The sequence below is a fragment of the Protopterus annectens genome, chromosome 5.part0, assembly GCF_019279795.1.
Source record: "Protopterus annectens isolate FY-2018-M chromosome 5.part0, PAN1.0, whole genome shotgun sequence".
NCBI lineage: Eukaryota > Metazoa > Chordata > Ceratodontiformes > Protopteridae > Protopterus > Protopterus annectens.
Window position 1 is genome coordinate 185541560 of NC_056735.1, and position 20642 is coordinate 185562201.

The window sequence follows — 20642 nt, forward strand, 5'->3', positions numbered from 1 at the left end:
TGTTTTGCGAGAGCGTTGTCTGTTTTGGCTTTCCTAATGTGGTAAATATGCCCGTACACTCTTTCCCTTAGTTTACACTCAGTCTTTCTGATGTAAAAACCCGTACAAGACTGTCAGGAAGTGAGGTAAACAACCATAGTGGAATTGCAATTAAATCTGCCCTTACAAGCGAATCTTTCATCCAGGATGTTAAATCGGTTACCTGTTTGCATAAACCTGCAATAAGAGCAGACTTCACATTTGTACATACCCGGAATACGTACCATCTTTAGGGGTGACAGCTCCAAGAGGTTTTTCAAATTAATCCCCCTCCTATAAACTACATTTGGTGCAGGTCCAAATTTAATAAATTCTTTGTCAATTTGGAAAATATTTAAATTCTTTTGCAAAATCTGTCTAATGTTTTCACCATCTGAACTAAACGTAGTAATGAAGGCATACCTATAATCGACCCTTAGGGTAACCTATCATCAATACTCATCCCCTGATTGCTGTTGTCTAAAATGGCTTTAAAATGGCCTTTTGTCCTTTTATTTTGAACTTCCTCAAATAGGTTGCTCAACATGTCTACAGGGTATCCTCTGTCTGTGAACATTTGCATTAACAATCTACACTCCTCCTCAAAGTCAATGGCAGTAGTACACATTCTTGTGGCCCTGACCAGTTGTCCCTTTACTATGGACCTTTTTTGATGTTGTGGGTGGGCACTACTGTAATGGAGAAAGGAGTTACAATAAGTGTCCTTCTGATGTATTTTGGCTAAATACTGTTTGTTGACATTATCCTTCCTTAATTCTACATCAAGAAAAGCTATTTTTTCAGTATGAAATACATGGGTGAATACCAGAAAATCCATCGTGTTGTTGCAGTATATCATAAATTCCTTAAACATACTGTCTTCTCCCTTGAAGATCAAAAAAATATCGTCCAAAAATCTGGTATAGTAATAAATCTCACCCTTAAATCTATTTATGATGTTATGCACAAATTGGTCCTCCCAAAAGGCCATTACTAAGTTAGCAAAACTGATTAGTGTAATGTAATAATTTTTATGTGCACAATAACAAATATTGTTTTTCGGATGTTTTAGCTGGCTTTTTCGTGTATATTTATGTATTCTTTGTATAAGTCAATAGGAAAGTATATATATATTTTTTACACAATTGTTTATACAGTTTTTAGGTACATGTGTTATAGAAATGAGAATTGTATCAGGTGATATGGTGTCATGTGAGGTGACTGAACATGTAACTATGAATCTGGTTTTAAATATGGCTACCATTCTTTTAACTAGTGTCTGATGAAGTTGAGTGTAAGAATACTTGACGAAAGCGCTAACCATAAAAGTTTAAGAAATACTGTTGCCTGCCTATTTTTTGTTGTTTTTCAGTCCATCAGAGACACAGGCACCAGACCAGGCCAGAGGTGAATTTGTGATTACCCATCCTTTGGTCCAAGTTGCACTTAAATAAGGTTAGGTAGGAACTCTGCTTCACATGGATGTGGAGCTTGTTCCAGCGAATGGGAATTCTCTGAGAAATGTATTTGTCTTTCCAAAATGTTCTTTTTATTTCACAAGCTAAATCTAGTACTTCTGATATTGTTTGTTTTGCAGGTGTGCAAAAGGTTCATCAGAACAGGCTCCAGGGATGTCTTGTACACCAGGCAGAGATTACCTCTCAGAAGTCTGTATGATACCCAGTAAAAAGACAGGGCTTTAAGGCAATCAGTGTAGGGCACTGCGTTTACTTCCTGTATTCTTTTTGCAAGGACCCTTTGTGGACATTCCAGTTGTTGCATGTGTCTGGAGAGGTACATATTGAAGGTGGCATTATACTCTATGATGGGTATCTTCTAAATCTAGTTTTCTTACTTGTACTTACTACCTCGGACACATGTTGATCAAAGACTAGGTTACTATCTACATGAGTTCTCAGATCCCTGACTACTGAATGAACTTTTAGGGGTGTTTTACTGATGATGTAGTTATGCAGGGTGTCCGACTTCCCAAAAGGTACTATAATGCATTCATTAATATTGAGTTTTAAGCCATGGCTTTGACACCAAGCATTTCTCTATGTCAGACTTTCTTGAAGGGTGTTCTCATCTTGGAAAGATTCAATGACTTCTCCCAGTTTGCAATTATCTGTTTACTTGGTCAGCCAGAGACCCTTTGACATTAACTTTGACCGCTGAGAAGTAGATGGCAAAGAGGAGTGGACCCAGAACATAGCCCAGAGGGACTCCACTAGTGACCAGCCTCCTTGAAGAGGTGGCCTCACTGATCCTAACCTCTTTGGTCCTGTCCTTGAGCCAGCTAGCTATCTAGTACATTATAAAGAGGTTTATGTCTAGTTACGCAAGTTTGTTGACAAAATGCCCGAGTGGGGTACTGTATCAAATGTTTTAGCCACATCTGGGTAAGCAGTATGCACTACTTTCCCCTCATCTATTGCCTTAGTGTCTTTTTCACAGAAATCCACTAGGTTTAGTAAGCATGACCTTCCTTTGTCATAGCCAAGCTGAGATGGATCCAGTGTCTGGAGATCTCCAATGTTCTTGTTGCTAATTTTCATGATAATCCCTTCCAGTACAAGGACAAAATGATTGACTTCAACAATTGGCTAAGCTTCTGATGTCATTCCATGGGGATCCAGTATCTGTCTGCCTGGGATGACATGGTCAACACACCATGATGCTTTGCCAGAGATGGCCTGCACCTGTCGCCCCTGGGATTCCGGATACTGGCTATGGGTCTTGCCGCCCCTATAGTGCCTTTTTTAGGCAAAGTTCAAATAACAAATTCACCACCGTAACAGGAACAGGAAAGAAAAACTGAGGGTGATGCTACTCAATGCTAGAAGTCTAAATCTCAAATTACACTCACTCGAGGCACTCCTTAAAATGGAGAACATCGATATCTGTGCAGTGCCTGAGACCTGGTTCAAGGCTCTAGAGAACACCCCTGCATTACCAGGCTATAACTCATACCACACTTTTCGGCCATCTAACCTGGACCAGAACACCAAAGATGGAGGTGTGTCCATATTCATTAAGGATATCCACACCTCCAGGCTAGTTGCGCAGCATAATGCATCTGAGGTTATCCAAGTGCAACTAACTCTGGGCAAAACTGCAATCCAAATTGTAGCTTGCTACAGATCCCCCATCATGCCCCAGGATTCCCACTCCTCTTTTCTTGATATACTGGAAAATATTAGGGTTCAACCAAACACTCTAATAATGCGTAATTTCAACTACCCCACCATTAACTGGGAAAACTACTCATGTACCAACTCCTTCACTCAACACTTTTTGGAATTCATAAATTTCAATGCCCTGGATCAACTTATCCACACCCCCACCAGGGGCAACTATATCCTAGACCTAGTCATTACCAACATGAGTGACCGGTGTTCCACACCTGAAGTCAACTCCTCGTTGGTCAGATCCGACCATTAGCTAATCACCCTATATATCTGCATCCCACCCCCACCCACCATTAAGGAAACTATGGTAAAAAATTTCTCCAAAGCCAGCTTCATGCTTCTTAAGACAGAAGTGGTGAACTTCATGACACCCCTGCAGATGGAAAATACAGTTACGACTGCTGAATCCTACACAAATGCACTCTATAAGCACTTACACGAGTGCATGAATCGTGCTATCGCAAATAGAACCAAGACGCTCTCCTCCAAAAAAGGAAGCCAATCTGGTGGTCCCTTGTCATAAACAAACTCTACAAAAGAAGGAAGAAACTGTTGCAAAAGAGAGTAAAATCCCATGAGTGGAGGAGCTTCCTGGTCAGCCTCAGTAAGAAGCTGAGATCCCTTATAAGATCCTCCAAAACTAGCTACGAAAACAAAATCACCACTGATTCTAAGGGCAATCACAAAGCATTCTATAGATATGTCAAGAATCTCAATGGCAACACCCAGATCTGCTCTGAGTTACAGCACAATGGCATGAAAATTACAGAACCAGCTGATATTGCCAACATCCTGGTAGATAGGTTCAGTGCTAACTTTACCTCCCTCTCACCCCCTAAAGGGCCCATATTTATACAGGAAGAATGCAGAGTCCCTGTAATTACATCTATGCAGGTAAAAGCTGCACTCTCTAAAACCAAAAACACAGCATCCATGGGACCAGACAACATCCCAGGCTGCGTTTTACACAAACTTCAGAATGAACTGGCTCCCCACCTAAGCACAATGTTCAGTCATAGTCTCACGTCAGGCTTTGTGCCCACTGAATGGCACACAGCAACAGTTATCCCACTCTACAAAGGGGGAGCCACCACTGATCTTGGGAACTATCGCCCTATTAGCCTGACGAGCCTGGTCTGCAAGGCAATGGAATGTATCATCATGGAGCTCAGGCAAAGACACTGGTAACCTCCAAACTCAGGACCCCACCCAGATCAGGTTTGTGAAAGGCAGATCATACCTTCTGCACCTGATTGACTTCTTTGAGGCAGTCACCAAAGCCATAGACGAGGGTAAGGTGGTTCACACAGCCTATCTTGACCTCACCAAGGCTTTCGACACCATCCCCCATTCTGGAATTATAGCTAAACTCACTAAACTAGGTATAAATCCCTACATCGCAAGATGGGTTGCCAACTGGCTCACTGACAGAACCCACACTGTAAAAGTTGCAGACTCCAAATCTGACTTCAAACCAGTGACAAGTGGAGTACCACAGGATTCAGTCCTGGGACCTCTCCTGTTTGGTATCTACTTCTCTGAAGTACAGGCTAACACAGAAGGCCTCTGACTAATGAAGTTCGCAGATGACTGCAAACTAGGAGCCATAGTCAAGTCCCCAAATGATGTGGACATCCTACAGAAGGGCCTCATTGAGACAGATGCTTGGTGTCAGAGGCATGGCCTCAAGCTCAATGCCAAAAAGTGCATTGTCATCTCCTTGGTAAAAACTCTGTACCCATGAACTACCACATAAATTGCAATCTAGTTAATGCCGAATGTGTGATAAGAGACCTTGGGACCCAGGTGGACAGTAGTCTCTCCTTTGATAATCACATCACCACAGTAGTCAGGGAATCCTTCTATGTGGCACACCTCATCACAAAAGGGTTCTCATCCAGGGAAAAAAAAGGTCATTGTTCCCCTCTACTCGACACTCATTAGACCCATTATAGAGTACAACGCACCTTTTGGAATGTACCTCACAAGACATCTGTAGCAGCTGGAAAGGCCACAGAAGTACCTCACAAAAAGGATTACTGGCTTCAAATAGATGCCCTACGCTGACCATCTCAAAACTCCAGCTTTACTCTGTAGCATACCGCCTACTCCGAGGAGATCTCTGCCTAACATATAAAGCTATGTTAAACTCAGAGCTGTTGGACATGCTACACCTAAAGAAATCCCAATCCCTCCAAGCTACACAGTCTAGGGACCTAAACCTTGTCACCACAATAAACAGGACATGCTGGAGGGATAGATTGCTGTGCTAGAGACTTCCTATATTCTGGAACAATCTACCCATCTATGTCAAGCAAAGTTCCTCATTAGCACTCTTCAAGAAAAATCTTGATGAGTGGATGGGAAATAGGAAATACACCCCGGGGATCACTTCTGTGGCTCTGCTCGACAGGGGCACAGGAAATTAACTTTCTTGGGTGGCGTAAGCCAGGGAACCTTGTTGGCTAGGCTTACTTAGTCCTTTGGGCCGATAGCCTAGTACCTATCTATGAACCATAGCTTTGCAAGTAAAACTAGTCAGACTAATGGGTCTGTAGTTTCCAGGATCTGTTGAAGGTCCTCCCTTGTGAAGGGGTCCTTCACTGTCATGGCATAAAGCCTGTTTTAAGACTACAGTTAAATACTGACTCCAGCGGTCCTAATAAGTTGTATTTTAGGGTCTATATTATAAACACGAATGCTCACCTTATCGAATCTATAAACGTCGATCCGTCGTCATCGAACCGCAAAAACACCAAACGCCCTAAACTGCGAAATTCAAAACATCGAACTATCAAACTTGTCCCACCCCACAGCCCGCTACATACAACCTACACAACCAAACTAAATAAACCACATACATACACTAACCATATCCCTACATCTAACCCTAAACTAAACCCTACTTCTAACCCTACACTAAATCTTACATATACCACCAAGTATGCACTTGACTTAACCCACACCCTCACCCTAAGGTCCGTAACTATCTCACACTTACCTTAAAAAGATAAACCCAAACAAACTAAATAATCGGCACACATACACTTTACAATACACTACACTAAATCTGATATACATTACCATCCATGCACTTACCTTAACCCACACCCTATCCCTAAGGTCCGTAACTATCGCACACTTACCTTACGGAGCTATACCGCAGAAGGCCAACCATGACGATTTGATGTTTCTGGTTTCTCTCTTCTGGATGTTCGATGATTTCACGTTTCAATAAGGACGGGTCAGTGTTTGGGGATTTGATAAGGTAAACGTTCGACTTACTAATAGTGAACCGTATTTTAGACTGTTCAAGAGTCACCCCCCCAATGTCATTGGGCCCAATGAGGATGTGTTTTGGCTTTAGTGAGCACAGCCAATACATGCTCCTTAGTTATAGTTGGAGTGGATATCATCATCATCATCAACCCCCTTTTATCCATTTTTCTACATGGGTTCAGGTTGTTGTGTTAACTGTCACCATCTCTCTCTCAATTCAATGCCACACTCCTGCCTTTTTCAACACTCATGCGTGATTGTCACAGATCTTCTCTGACACATCCCATCCACTTCTTTTCTGAAAGCCCTCCTTTCCTTGTCTTCTTCCTGTCTGTCCCAAATTTTTCTTCAGCATATTGTCTTCTCATTTTTTGCAAATGTGACTAAACCACCATAAGCTGTTCTGTTTGTTCTTTTCTGCAATTGTAGCTAGTTTGGCTTTTGCTCTTAGGTCCTCCTTTCTTCATCTGTCCCACAGTGTGCATACTACCATCCTTCTCAGGCACTTCATTCCATCACCTCTAGCTTTCTCATCTGCTCTGCTTTTACTGCCCAGGGTTCTGTAGCATACAGCAGTGCTGGTTGCACCACTGTCTTGTACACCTTACTTTTCAACTTCTTTGGCATTCTTCTGTCATATACTACACCTGACACTCTATTCCAGTTGGCTGCAGGCCCTCTGATTCTAGTTTTAACCTCTTCATTCAGACTTCTCTTCTCCTTAAAAACCCCTCCCAGATTCTTGAAGCAGTTTACCTGTTCCACTATCTATCTTCCCTTCTATCTCAATTTTCAGCTTCTTCTGATTTCCCCAATGTGAGTCTGTAATAACACATCATATGCATACAGCAACCTTGATGATCTGTCACCTCTGACCTGTTTGCCAATGTAATCCATCACCAGTGTGAACAGCAGTGGACTCAGAGCTGAACCCTGATGCACACCCACCCCCACTGGGAAATCCTCTGTGAGACCAAACACTGTTTGTACTTGAGTTTTTGAGTCCTTGTACATAGACTGCACTAATTCTACCATTGTTTCTGGGACTTCAAACCACCACAGAACTGCCTGAATCAGCTTTCTTGGGACCTCATCATATGCTTTCGCCAAGTCTAGGAATGCCCAAATTGGACTCTTTCCTCATCACTGGCTTCTTCTCAACTATCTGTCTCACGGAAAGCATTGGGTCAGTTGTGCTACATCCTGATCTGTATCTGAGCTGCTCATCTCCCATCTTACTTTCTACTACTCTGTGTATCCATTTGGTTCTACTTCATAAGAATGAATACCCACTTACCCGAATCACTAAATGTCGAGACGACTTCTCTGAAACCTCCAATGAACGAATACTTGGACCACTGATTAGAAACTCCAGGAAAGTAACCACATGTCTGGCACCACAAAAAAATCAAACAGCGGCAAAATAAACCCATCCATGTGGGGGTCTGCACCCCACACATCTCCATAGCTAAATATACCAACTCCAAGATAGCACTAGAGTGGGGAAAGGGGAAAAGTTCACCATGGTGGCCAAGTGGTTCCTTTCCCACAGTAACTTTCCGGTCATGTGAGTGTTCATTAAATTGTGGTTTCAGTGAAGTCGTCTTGGTCTTTAGATATTTGGTAAGTGTTTTTTCATACTTTTCAAGTAGACCCATCCATTTATCAATCACCCTCTCCAGAACTTTCATGCAATGTGACAGTAGTTTGATACCTCTGTATGGCCCACAGATGTGGATGTCCCCTTTGTTCTTGTACACTGGAATGACTATGCTTATTCTCTAGTCACCTAAGACAAGTCTTTCTCTCCGCACTGATGTGTTTACCCCCAGTAGCCATTTCTCCCTTATTTAATCTAGCATCTTTATCATATCTGCTGTGACCTCATTTGAGCCGGCTGCGTTCTCTGACTTTATTTTCCTTAGTGCTGTTCTTTCTTCTTCTATGGTGGGTTCATTTTCTTCTCTCATTGTAGGATGTGTCTGGGGTATTACAGTTTCTGTGGGGTTTTCTTCAGTCAGAAGCTGCTGCAAGTACCTCTTCCATCTGTCACTGATGCCCTGTTCTTTATTACTGCAACTCCTTTCTTACCCTCCTCATTAGCCAAACAGTGTTCCTTCCTCGCCTGCTGTCTGTTTTCTATTCCCACTCTTTCCCGCACTTCTTCTTTCATTTGATGACCTCCTGGACGTCTGCATTCCATCACCAGCTTTCCTGTACCTTATTTTCATACCTGGCTCAGCCACGTATCTGTTCTGTAGTGGTTTATAATGTGGGTCGACTGTTTCATTTTGCATGACTTTGCAATCACTGATTCTACCCCAGTGCCTTTTCCTTACCAGGAGGAAGTCTACCTGAGTTGCATGTCGGCCACTCTTCTATGTGATCTTGTGATCGTCTCTTTCTGAACCATGTTTTGGCTATTATCAAGCCATTTGCCAGACAGAGGTCTACAATGGCCTCTCCTCCTTTATTCCTGTTGCCCCACCCATGTGGACCAAGGCAGTCCTCATATCATGTCCTGTCTGTCCCGATATAGGTTCATAGGTGTGTAGCCTTTACAAGCCAAGCCATAGGATTACCCTGGCATAGTGCCACCCGACCTTAGTTCCCAGTGCCTCTGTCGAGTAGAGCCACTGGTATTATCCCCGGAGTGAATTTTCTGTTTTCCATCCACTCATCAAGATTTCTCTTTAAGAGGGTCAGTGAGGTGCTCTGCTTGACATGTATGAGAAGTCTGTTCCATAGCATGGGCAGTCTCTGGGTTATGAACCTGTCCCTCCAGCATGATCTGTTGATTGTGGTAATAAGGTTGAGGTCTCTGGAGCGTGTGGTGTGGAGGGATTGGGATTTATTTAGATGTAGCATTTCTAACATGCTGGGTCAGACATGGCTTTGTAAGTCAAGCAGAGATCGCCTCTTAGTAGATGATATGAGACAGAGAATAGTTGGAATTTTTTGAGTCTGTCCATATGGGATAAGTGTTTAAGGCCTAGGTCCTCTTTGTGAGGTACTTTTGTGGTCTCTCCAGTTGTTGCAGGTATCTAGTGAGGTACATGACAAATGGGGCACTGTACTCGATGACTGGCCTAATGAGGGAAGAGTAGAGGAAGACAATGATCTTTTTCTTTCTGGATGCAAAACCCTTAGTAATGAGATGTGCCACATAGAAGGGCTTTCTGACCACAGTGGCAATATGGTGGTCAAAAGAGAGGTTGCTGTCAACCTGTGTTCCCATATCTCTTATAACTCCTTCTGTGTTCTGTGGACTATCATCAATGTGGTAATTCAAGGGAACCAGGTTTTTCCCAAGGGGGATGATGACACAGTTTTTGGCATTGAGCTTAAGGCCATGGTTCTGACACCAGTCATTGGTCTCAGTAAGGCCTTTCTGTAGGATGTCAACATCACTTGGGGAGTTAATAATAGCTCCCAACTTGCAATCATCTGTGAACTTTGTCAGCCAGAGTCCCTTCGTGTTGGTCTGTTCTTCAGAGAAGTAGATACCAAACAGGAGGGGACCCAGGACCGAACCCTGTGAGACTCCACCCATAACTGGTCGGCAGTCTGACTTGGAGTCAGCTACTTTCACACTGTGGGTTCTATCTGTGAGATTTAGGGGTTGATGCCCAGCTTGTTGAGTTTTTCTATGATTCCTGAGTGGGGAATGGTATCAAAGGCCTTGGCCAGATCAAGGTAGGCTGTATGAACCACCTTGCCTTCATCCACAGCTCTGGTGACTGACTCAAAGAAGTCGACCAAGTTGAGCAGGCATGATCTACCCTTCACAAAACCAAACTGTGTAGGATCCAGAGTTGGAGATTCCCTATATCCATGTTTATTAGGTCCATGATGATGCATTCCATATCCTTTCATATCAGACTCGTCAGACTAATGAGGTGATAGTTCCCAGGGTCTGTAGTTGCTCATCCTTTGTGGAGAGGGATGACTGTAGCAATGTGCCATTTGTTAGGGACAAAGCTTGACGTGAGGCTGTGATTGAACAGGGCACACAGGTGAGGCGCCAGTTTACTCTGTTGTTAATGCAGAACACAGCCAGGGATATTGTCAGGTCCCACAGAAGCTGTATTCTTGGCCTTGGACAGTGCTGTTTTAACCTGTGCAGAAGTAATACTGGGTGCCTGGCAATTTACTGGTATTGTGATTGGTCCTTTGAGCAGGGGGGAGGGAGTGGTAAAACTGGCACTGATTCTGTAGGCCAGTATATTGGCAATATTTGTTGGCTCAGTATAAGAGCTACCATTGTGCAGTAGCTCAGAGCAAATCAGTGTATTGTCGTGGAGATTATTTACATAACTATAGAAGGCCTTGTGGTTGTCTTTACTATCTGTACATTCAAGTCACCCATTATCAACACCAGTTCATGTTGTCCTGCTTTATCTAGTGGGTCCTGCAACTGCTGTCTGAATGCACTCTTTTCCTCACTATCACAGTCCTGCTGTGAGGGATAGGGTGAGATTATGAATACTGCCCTATCATTACAATGGAGTCTGATTGCCATGAGTCTGTCACTAATTATTTTTTTATTCTTTTTATTGGGGTTTAAAACAATAAACAAATAAATTATAAAACAAAAAAATAACTATTTACATAGGTCCACAGCTGTTCAATACATCAAAGTTTTACATATCAACAACAATTAATATTTTTCAAGCAAGCCTTTAATTTTAAGTCAAGATTTATATAAATGTGTAATATTAGACATTCTCATCTTCACAATATGCAATTCACTACTGCAAACAATTTTGCCATAGTAATAAGTTCAACAAGGGGGTAACTTTACTTTTCCAATTTTTAGTAATTACTTTTCTGGCTACAGCAAGAATACACCAAAGAAGAGGAATCAGAGCATTAAATAAAAGTATATCACTAATTCTGAAGGACATCCCTCACTGCCTTATGAAGGCTCTCTCACCACAATTTCCACACCATTTCTAGCCTGTCCTCCTTCTGAGTAGTGGACTCTGGATCCGCAGCCAAGTATCTTTGCTGCACTGCCCTTGCATCTTGTCTCTTGGACACAATGTCCAGCCTCCTCCATACCATCACGTCATCCACTTCCAAGCTCCATCTTGTCAGTGAACCTACACTGAGCATAGCAATTTTGGAGGGGTTATGATTGAGGTTATGCCTTGATGAATTGTTGGGGGTGAGATGGGGTGAAGTTTGAAGTGAATTCGCCCACTGACAGTTTTGTAATATTGCCAAGTTTGGTGAATGTTGCAACACTGACCACCAGTTCAGCACATTGCTGTGTGCTGCCCTTGAGGTTTCTGACATAGCTGAAGAAGAGCCTTAAGGTTATCCTTCACCTGGGAGGCTATTGTAACCTCAAAGTCCACTTTGTTTGTCCTAATTAGCACTCTTATTTGCCCATTTAGTTTGATGAAAGATTTTTATCTTTATGGGAATTACCCTTCCTGATTTTTACCATAATTATTTTCCCGATTGTTATACATCTTGTTTAATTTGGGATGCCACCAAGGCATTTTTTTTCTGGAAATAGTTCTGGCCTTACTTCTGATAGGTACAAGTAGTTTTTATGCAGCCATTGACATGGTTGCACTGTGTCTCTGAGAGCAATTCAGTGCAGGCTGCTGTGTTCTTGGAGGTTGGGGGGGCACTGAATTTTGACAAACCATCACTTAATAAAAGGTAGTTTGCCTTGGAATAGTTCCTGCTACTGGTTTTACTGGGGTTACAGAACTGATGTTAATTTCGAAGAAGGCCACTTTATAGTTCCACCGTACTGTGGAGGACAAGACATTGGTGGTGATGGGGGACAAAGTCTACTATGTTGAAGCCTGTAGTGGGTGATTACACTATTTGGTCAAGTGGTTTTGTATTTACAAAATCCAGGAATCTCTGTGCCTGTAGATCTGAAGCTGCATAGGATTTCTAGTATATACAGGGGGAATTAAAGTCTCCCATGAGTAGGGTGTTAGGTTGGATGGTAAGTAGGTGCAGGTATGAATTATGGGCTTCTTGGGACATGGAGAGTGACCTACAGGTGGCTAAGATATTGTACAGGATTTTGTCTATAGTAATTTACACATGGAGGAACTCCAGCATGTCATACTGTTTGACAACCCTAGAGGTATGCTTGTTATTGATGCATATTGAGACACCTCCACCTTTAACCCTTATCTGTGCAGCTACTAATCTAAAAGTGTGGAAGGCACTGAAACCTTGCACTGCAAGAGTACTCTCTGCCACTTTAAACCATGTCTCGGTAACTGCACAGATGTCTATATTGTCTAGTGTGAGGAGGGCTTGGAGAGAGTGTACTTTTTTATTTAGGCTCCTGGCACTGAGCGGTAACACGTTGAGGTTCAGTTGAGTTGATTTTGCTATGTTGGTAGGTTTGTCATTTTGGCATTGCCTAAAAAGGCACTATGGGGTGGATAAAGTTTTAGCCAGTATTCAAAAGACTAGAGAGGACAGGTGCAGACCATACCTGGCCTGTTAGCCATATCCTCCTAAGCTGACAAATATAAATGATACCAGAAAGATAGCCAATTGTTAAAATCAATCATCTTTTGCTCATATTGTGGCATCATCCTCAGTGCTGGCAATACGCTGCTCAATGCCAGGTTCATATCAGCTTGAGACATATAGTCTGAGAGCTCCATAATATCTATCTTTACATAGTCCAGGGAGGTCTTGGGTCATTTTCATCTACATGGACTATAATGGAATCATACTGATACCTGCGGAGTAATGACGTGAGTGCGTGCATGATCTGGCTGATCCTGGCTCCAGATAAACAACTAACCGTAATTTTCTCCTTGTTCAGCCAGGTTAGAAGGGTGTCAATATGTCTTACAATATAGTCGCCCTATGACAAGATTCTTGGTAAGTGTGTTTGCTTGCATTAGAGGTTTAGTGTTTGGGACTCCATTGAAGCTGACCGTTATGTGTGGTGATAGGTGTTTTTTCTGAGTGCCTTTGAGCTTTGTTGAGGCATAGGTTTGCCAACAGGTGGTATAGGCAATCTTTGTTGTTTAGGAAGATTGGTTTTAAGTACCTCAGCATACATTAGTCTGTGTGTGTGTGTGTGTGTGTGTGTGTTGTGCAAGTGGTTTCAGCAACCTGATGTGTGCTTGTATGCAAGAGTTTAGCCTCCAGTGTCATTGTCGAATTACAGCTCTCGCAAAATGTGTCTGTTTTTTTAAGGATTAAGCAGTTGTCGGTACACATGAGACAACTGCTACATTGTCTCAAGATGCCCATATTTACCCAGCTGGCTACAGAGAAGTTAGAAAATTGCATATCCATGCTGTCCAGTCCTTTGATTGGTGAGTTACAATGGGGGGGGGGGGATTTGGGTTAAAAGGTATTAAAGGTAATTTGTTGGTGTAGACTAATAAGAGTGCTTTGTTGGGGTACATTTTGCTAAACAGCATTAAATTCTAATAATTGTAATGTTTACACAATTTTGAATTCTACTAACTCTATAGGTACTGCCATTGACGTCTAACTAACTGCTCTAGTTTGTCAGTGTGCAGGTAATCTGCTCTATATTTCCTGCTTTACAGGGTACAGTTTTTTTAGACTGTTCTATAGGGAAAATTTGCTTTCTAGGTGTTTGCTACTGTATAGGGCAGTGCTAACCTCTGCTGCATGATGCACAGCTCTGGGCAAACGCTCCAAATGCATAGCAGCGCAGAATAAAAGAGAAAACTAACTCACGAGCCCTCTGGCCAATAAAATGACTATACCATGAGCCCTTTTGGTGTGCCTCCCAACTCAGATAGACCAGGCACACACCTCCTGCCACAAGATGAAGGAATCCAGTCCACCTAATGTAAAACACAGTAGGAGAGACCCACAATTGCAATGTCAGCACAAATCAATTAAACAACTATCTGGAAATCCCTTGCTGAAGGCAATTTCAAGTCAGTCTTACAGAAGCAACAGTGAGAGGAAGAGCAATTTTTATTTATTTTTTACAAAAAAACAGTGACAAATAAAATCAGGAAACAGTAGTGATCATTCAAAATAATTTAATCAAGTGCGATTTAGCAATCAAAAGTACATTGCTCTGCCTTGATGGCAACCAATAAAAGTAAAACACTTCTGGGATGCAGGCTAGGACTCCAAGCTTTGCTGAATTCTAGAAAAATGAGCAGTTGACGATATGTAGTAACGAAGGTACACTCAAAAGTGATACTGGTTTGCAAGGTGGGCCACTCAGTATCATGGGTCTATGGAAAACAATGGGTAGGAAGAGGATATAAATAGCTTCTGTAACAGTCAATAACAATGAAAGAACAAAGGGATGGACTTTGAAAATCAGATTACCATAAGGGGTGGAGGCCAGAGAAAAGGAGGAAGCAGAATAGCTAAAGAGGGATTCGATCCAATAAAGCCAATATTGGAGCTCATTCAGAAACGTCAATAGACACAAAGAACAGGGGGAAAGGAATGACCTGCAATACAACTTTTCTAATATACAGGTCAATGACCCCAGGCAGGGTATAATTTCAGAAACTGTAGCTTAATGTCTCAGTGGAGGATGGGGCAGACACAAAAACAGGGGAACAGAAAGGCACTGGAATGCAACTTTAAGGAGAATATGAAACTCTAGAAGCAAAACTGAAATATCAAATATAAAGGCACTGAAGCACAAACCCTCGAGCAGAAAAAAACAATGCTCTCACTACAGTAATTCTACTACAGTTTAGCCACCAGACTATGCACAAATTTACCATTAATACTATTCATGGAAAAATGCAGTAATACATTAGTAAATAAGGCTCAAATCTGGCAGTAATACATAGTCCTGAGACAGCTGTGAATGAAATTACTAGCAGGGTTTAATATACATATGACTAGCTTTTACAAGTAATTCTACTTGTGGACATAAAAATACAGTATAGTGCAGAAACACAATCTTCCCGTAGCTACAAGAGTAAGGTCCCAGACGAAACTATAACATACAAACAGACAACTTTTTTTGGCTAAAACTGGTAAAAAAGTACAAAGTTTCTTCACCACACAGATCACTATAAGTGCAATTAAATATTTAAGCAGAATTCAAAAGCTGTTTTTCTCTCTCATTTTTTACTGAAAAGCTTGTTACTCAAAGTTCAGGGCTTTTCACACCTCTACAAGTCTTGATGAATGACCACAGGATGGAGGTACGTGTGTGCTGCATACAGCAGGCAACATATGCCCACAACTAAAATGCTACATCTATATATATCTCTATATATAATCTGTATCTATCTATCTATCTATATATACATATATATATATATATATATATATATATATTATATATATATAATCTGTATCTATCTATCTATCTATATATACATATATATAGTTATAGGACAATTGATCAATAGGGCTTTCCTTTGATGCAGTTCTGTTGATCAAAAATTAATCAAAAATATATTTGCATTTTAAATGTTTTTTTTTTTGTTTTAACTGAGGGTCAAACCATATAGACATATTATCTCTCAGACTGCAGAATAGTAGGGAGAAGGAAGCATTCCCTTAACCACAGTTCTCCACAATCTCGCCTGTTTGAAAGCCTTTCAGTGAATTAAAATGTCAACAAAAATGTACACTGCATTTCTGATTCGACTGACATTCTCTTCAAATGAAAGGAGTTTGAAGATGTATATATATTAATGTATTTGTTTATGAGAGACACACACGTACAAACGTATAAGGAAGAAGCATTTTTGGTTACTAGCTGAACCAGATTTATAAATATGAAAACAAATGAACAGGGAAGGAAACTACAAAACTGAGTTAATGTATCAACATACAAGTAGTTAAAAGGCAACCAGAGTCTAGTTACTTGATGCATAGATTTAAATAGCAGGGGATGCTTTTTATAACTATTTGCATGGCTGATACTACTTTACATTTATATGTGATTCATGCAATCTAATGTATTACACTAATTTCACTCTCTCTTTACATATCTATCTACATATCTATATATCTATATCTATCCATATCTCTACAAACACACACACACACACACACACACACACACACACACACACACACACACACACACACACAACACAAACATATATATATATATATATATATATATATATATATATATATATAGAGAGAGAGAGAGAGAGAGAGGCATAGATATGTCTGGTCCTTCAAATGCTTGCATACTCAAATACTCAAATCATACTCAAATCATGTAGGGATGAGCTGACATGCACAAAACCCATATATTATACACCCCCTACATATATACACATACACATACACACACACACACACACACACACACACACACACACACACACACACACACACACACACACACACACACACACACACATACACACATACACACACTGAAACAGCTATTATCCAAAGATTCATGCTCTCTTTCAATATATTGTTTCTACAAATAAGAAATGTGATTTAGAATGAAAATTCTGTTGTAAATTGTACAAAGCTATGCCCTTATTTTAGTGGCGTTTGGGCCTGGAAACATGAATCAAAAGTCAATAATTTTAGTACAAATGGACACAAAGTGTTGTATTTCTATGGTACAGCTCACTTACCCACAAAGGAAAAAGCCTTGTCAAACCCCAGAGATGAGCAGGGGTCAGTTATACCATTTACTAACTAAAGACCACATATACGTTCAAAATTCTCATGATTTCTACTGATACGTTTGCAATCCTTGTATTTCTAGACTGGATTTTACAGATAATGTAATTATTTTTAACATAGGTTTCTTACACATTTTAACTGAATTATGAACTGCATGTTTGCCTCTAGAGAAAATGACAATGTTTATATGTGTGGTATGGCATGATCTTATCTGTTAATAGCATAGCATAGCATTATAAATACATCACATTTAGGCATTGTCCACATTAACACTTTTTGGATGTTCAGCTTGTGTAAAGCAAGGAAAACATTTGCATCCAGGCTGCAGAGTGGCAAAAGCTGTTTTAATAAAATACTGTTATTTTAAAGCAGTGATGAATACAAAACACTGAAGCTGTGATAAAGGTTATAATTCATTGATGAGAATCCCACATGCACTGTCATCATACAGAGCTGATAGTGAGTACTGACAATCTGTACAGTGTGTCTTCATGCTGCAGACAGCACATGGAGAGAGGAAGCATCAAAGTGAAAAGTGATCACCCCTTGCTTGAGTTCTGGGATACCACCCAATCTCATCACCTTAATAGTATTATTTAAAATAAGGTTATATGTAAGAAACATATACCCTCACAGATACCAACTGTGACCTTCAGGGTGGATAGATACAGGAGACTAATGGCAGAATGTGTCGCCTCACAGCAAGAGCTTCTCCGGTTCAATTCTTGACTGGAGTGCCTTCTGTGTAGAGTCTGCATATCCTCCCTGCATTTGTGTGGGCTTTCTACTGATATTCTGGTTTCCTCCCACATTACAGAGACATGAGTCTGGAACATTTCTCCCCAGGTCTCCACTGAAAATTGGCCTTGTTCCAAGTCAGACTTTGCCAGTAAACAAATGTTAAAATAAATATAAAAAGACTTTACAAAAACTTTTGTCAGCTATTGTTTTGACAACAACACATGCAGGGCACAAGCAAACAAAATTAATTCATCATAATGCAGTGGCAAGGATTGGTACACAGGGGCGTCATTCAGTCTGCATTCTGTGCTAGAGGGAGTGGTATTGTGAGTGGAATCAAGTCCGAAGCAAAACTACAATCAGCAGAGTTCAACACACAAATACTAGTTAATATGCATTCACTGAAAATCATATTCAGTTTTATTTAGGTGTTTATGTTTCCCTAAACACCACCACAACAAAATAGTATAAGAGCTGAGAATAACATGAAAAACAAAACACAAAGTAATAGTTTAGGGAAGTTATAGCAAAACTAAAAGAGGTAGTTAAAAATAAATAAATTAAAACCTGACAAGTAGCTGAATAAGCAGATATGACAGATTGTCATTTGTTATGTTAAACAATATTTACACCTGACAACACCTGGCCCCTCCTTTACTTGTATATGTCTTTTCCTGATATTTAATTCTTTTGCCAGTTTATCACAGAACCTTATGAACAACAACGTATAGAACTGTCAGACTGGTTACGTTCATATATATTGACTGTAGTTTCTTCCCCCATGCCTGCTGAGTGAAATGTATAAAAGGAACATTTATGGGGATGTAATGTTCAGAGCCTCTTCATGTTATTATAAGAATACAAAACTCAAGGGTTCCGTTGTAAAATAGAGCAATATTAAAACAACAAAAGGCAATTCAGATCTGAAAGCAATGAAAACATGTGCCAGGCGACAATATTTTTATTAACTGATGTATCTCTTTTACCAGAAGAGGAAGACACAAAAGGGGGGTTGTTAGCATTCAGACTACATATTATAGAAATATGTATTTTAAAACAATACTGCGCATTGAAATATATATTAGTAAAAGGAATAATTTCATTCCTTTAATAAGTTCAATATATGTGATAACCATGATCTTTTCAGACTAGAAATAAGGTTCTGAACTGTTATGATGGTGCATAGTAACTATATATAAGGATACATAAGTAACCAAATCTGGAATATCACAAGAATGTCAGCACCAACAAGTATGAATGTAAAAAGTCAAGTAACACTTGCATACATTGTAAGGGAAAACATAGCAAAACAAATAAATAAATAATGTTTTTTCTAGGCAGCTGTGCGTCCACACCCATGATTTCCAAATACTACTACCCTTAAGACTGCACAAACTCAGAGAAAAATTGAAAAGTAATAATAATAGTAAAATTGAACTTTTCCTCTTCCTCAGAAACGACACTAAACAGCATGCACAACAAAGAAACAATTGATGCATTGAAACATCAGCGCAGCAAACCTTCACTTACAGAAGGACAACACTTCAAAAACTGACAAAACGTTACTGTAAAATTCATAGAATTTTTAAACAGTCAACGGGACCCCCCCCAAAAAAAAAAAGTGCTATACTCCTCTAATCAATAGAGATCTTCCAAAAATGGGAAGGTTAAAGAGACAAAATACTCAGGAAAAGCAGTGCCACGGTCCTTTTAAATGTGTACTATGATTCATAGCTCTTGAAAGCCAAAAATAATGGGCGGAAGCCCCAAATCAGGGATAACTTTATATACTACTCCAGTTCAGTCAGCAAGTTAACAGAGCAATATAGTTTGCATCAACATGCATTTTCTGAAGAATAAGTATGAACATTTAATATCTGGCATTATTGATAGACTGTAATCCTCAGTGATTTAGCAGAAAAACAAATACAACTTTGCAATGGACAAGGAGAACATATTACGCAAAATCAGAGATGCTCTGCAAAAGCAGGGACATTTGAGAGGTATGTTGTGATTTATTATAAGGTGGTCTAACTTTAACACAACCAAGAATCCAAAAAAATACCCAGTCTGTCTGCAAATGGAACCAATAAAGGAAAAACACCCCACAGTGTTTAATCAATAAATACCAACCATATAATAAAATATCAACGTTTTAATAAAACTGATTGAGCACTTTCATTCCCACACTGGAAACTTCATCAGAATAACAAACATAGTAAGACATATCATTTAAAAACTAACAAAAAAAACTCTCATTGGTCATACAATCAAAAACAATTAGCTATTTAAAATTTGGGGCTTTGAAATACTGAGGATACAGTTTACAGTTTTTTTAGAGTTTAATTTTGAGTATCAGTTCAGAGTGTTATATATAGCTTTTAACAACACTTTTTACTCTTGTGATTGGCTAACTGTTTTTGATTGTATGACTAATGAGAGTTTTTCTTGAGTTTTTAACTGGTATGTCTTACATATTCTGATGAAGTTTCTAGTGTGGGAACAAAAGCGCTCAATTTTATTAAACCACTGGTATTTTATTAAGTCTTTGGCATTTATTGATTAAACACTGTGGGTGTTTTTCCTTTACAGGTTCCGTTTGCTGCCAGGCTGGGTATTTTTTTTTTATTCTTGGTTTGTTTTGTCTTAGCCTTACCACTAGTGAATTGGTTATTGGTTCTAACTTTAACATGAATAAACAGCAATATTAATGCAGACATGTTTTAAACTGAGTGAAATAGGCCATCTGATCCTAAAGCATGTTGGTTATAGTTGGAAAAATGTTTT

At 40.1% G+C, this 20642-nt stretch overlaps 1 protein-coding gene across 3 annotated transcripts in view; it reads right to left on the minus strand.

The window, feature by feature from the left end:
- The window catches only part of FAT3 (FAT atypical cadherin 3), a 2670157-nt gene that overhangs the window by 17109 nt on the left and 2632406 nt on the right, over nucleotides 1-20642 (minus strand). The window lies entirely within an intron of this gene.